Here is a 2,989-nt window from a genome sequence, read left to right on the forward strand (position 1 = left end):
TTCCCTACAATATTAACATAGCCATTCTCGGAGTATGTTTTCTATCTAATCAACTTAGAGCCTATTTTAGTGTAATCTCTTGCCTTTTTGTCCCTAAAGGGAGAATGGAATTTGGAAAAGGAGTCTGGATTTTGTGAACTGATGGAGTTCATGCATTCACAGCATTAAAATTGCTATCCCAATGATGTATGATATGTGGATTTTTGTCTAAAAGCATTGACACTACCAGAAAATATGAATATTTGTTTCTTCTAATATAAGTTTCAGTTTCTTTACTGTAATAAGAAAAGTGAATCAGGTTTTGTTTCTGAAATGCAAACTGTCTCTTAGAAAAGGAGTAACTGCAATTACCATGTATTTGTAGTGGAAGCCAGATTAGAGACTGTTCAGTTTTAGAATATCCAGTTACATGATGTTCTGGATATCTTCAACTCATATATGCTTCAGTAGGAAAGAAAGATGTTCAGCACCTGAGCAAAGTTATTTCCTGTTTAATGGTACTCATACCATTATTTAAGTTTCAACAGTGAATGCAGACGCTTTGAATATTCCCTCTATCCATTTTTCAGTTAAAATGTATGATTATTTGATCTGTTGTTGCTTTTCCACTCTGATATTTTCCAGATGTTTTCAAGGGTGAGTCTTGTGATAAGACACCCTTTAGAAATAATTTTCAGAAGTTAAAATAGTTTATTCTGACTCATGGTCTCTTGCATCTGAAGGTTTTACTGTCATCATGTTGCTCTAATCACAGAATCACATTTGCCCTGGTCACCATGTTATCCTCTATGAGCACTCCAAACTGGCAGCACTCTTGGATGAAGCTAAGCTGATTGATTGTGTAATAGCCTTTGTTATACTGTAAGTCCCAAATTCCTTTCTCAGGACAAACCTTCAGTGTGCTGCTTCTACTGTGCAGTTACTTGACTTTGACCTGTGAGACACTGTCAGTCCACAAACCACTGCAGAAATCAGATTTCTGATGCAACTGCCAACCTCTATTCTGGAAGCTGTCTGTCTCTTCTGCAGTTACAGCCAACCCTTCTTGTTCAAGATTCCTCTAAACAAGTGCAAGTCAAGTGATAAAGATCCCTACAGTAGAGAATTCCTTGCAGTATTACACCTCCAAATTAAGATTAACTGCTCTGTAGGTTTTGATCTTCCCATTCCTCCCCTTTGTGGTACTCCCATCAATTTACCCAAGGGTACATAGGCCCATCCATGTCTACCCATGTGTTGTTTTTTCCTCAGATGATGTTATCCAAGGAATGATACCTTTTTTCATCATTCACTTTCTATAATTAGAAAAACTTAAAAGTCGTTCTTCCAAGAATGGACTTTTAAAAGTTCTTGCATCTTCAAATTGACTTAGCCTAAAAACTTTCTAGTTTGCCTTTATTGGTCATGCTTTGAAAATTTTTCTGTAAAGTTTTGAGTACTTTCTTGTACTTAAGTGAATGTTCACAGTATAAGTGATTTATGCAGTCTAAGGACAGGGAAATCTTATCTGTAGCTTTTCAAGGACACAACTTCAGCAGTGCAGGGCTTGAAATGTAAAATGTGGCATTGCTTAGTCTCCTTTGGGACTTGGACTAATTTCAAGATTTAGACCATTCACTGAGGTTAAGAAACTTTAAAAATTAAACAGTATTTTGGGAGGTGATATTAGAAGGACTTATTTTAAATTGTTTATATTGTTATTACAATACTATTATTATTATTATTATTATTATTATTATTATTATTATTATTATTATTATTATTCTACTAGGGATGATATATCTAGTATCACATTGTAGTGCCTTTTAAGTTGGTTGTAAGGGAAATTTTGCCCTTGCACAGGTGGGGCCTTGATTTACTGTGAAGACCAGAGCTGTGTCATTTGATAATACGTATTTTGCAGTTGTGAATTACTGACTGATGATAACTGCCCTGAAGCCCATAAAACCATGATTTTGGGTGGTAGAGTTGGAAACAAAGTCAGAAAACAGATGCTTAGGAACAACCATTCTCTGGCCTCCAGGCATAAGCAATTTCCAAATAGAGAAGCAGGCAGAAGTTTTAAATGGTTTTACAATAACAACTCCTTTTCCCTCTTCCCATCTCTCCCCCTGAAACTCAGACCCTTTCAACCACAATAATTTGTGGCAAGGCATCTGTGCATTTGGAAGAAGTTGTTAGTGGTGAGGTAGGAATGCACTGCTTGGGCAGGTGATCCCTTATCAGAACTGCTACTTGGCAGACCAAGAAACTGTCCTTCAGCTTTTCTGGATGAGAAGCTTGACTGACATTTATGGCTCTTTAATGACATGTTATCTGCTAACGTATGTGTAATGATAGGTGAGGCAGGGAGAGGAACCACAGAAGTCCTATTGTGTACCTGATAGCAAATGCACAATAGGCTTGTAGAGAGACCTTTTTTTTTTTTTTAATAGGACCTGATCCAAAGCCTTTTGATGATAATAAAAAGAACTAGCTTTCAATTAGGCACATATTTCAGTGAATTAGTTAATTTTGAAAGAATCTGAAGAGATGTTAACTGTACAATTGCCTGATGAAAGAAGAGTCATAGACTGAAGACTTAGAGAAGAATTTTATTACAGTGTGATCTCTGATATGCCCCACCTGTGGGTTTTGTGTTGAAATTTAGTATGAAGTTGTCCATCTCTGTTAACACCAATCTTTCAAATATGGTGGCTCTAAACTACTCAGGAGAATGATGTTTTCCTTAAAATATCTGGAGAATGGTGAACATCTCACAGTTGTGATGTTGGGGAATCACTGAGAAAACATGGCTGATACTTCATGACTGAACAGCAACGCACTGCTTTGTGTCCTGGTCTGTGTTTTCTTGTACCAAGAAATGTGGTGTGCGGGACTGAAATGTTTTATTTTAGGCCATGGTGCTGTGATATCTTGTTTGCCTTCCTTCCTTCCTTCCTTCCTTCCTTCCTTCCTTCCTTCCTTCCTTCCTTCCTTCCCTCCTTCC

Source organism: Chaetura pelagica, unplaced genomic scaffold (genome assembly GCF_000747805.2).
Source record: "Chaetura pelagica isolate M959 unplaced genomic scaffold, ChaPel_1.0 scaffold6, whole genome shotgun sequence".
Taxonomy (NCBI): Eukaryota; Metazoa; Chordata; class Aves; order Apodiformes; family Apodidae; genus Chaetura; species Chaetura pelagica.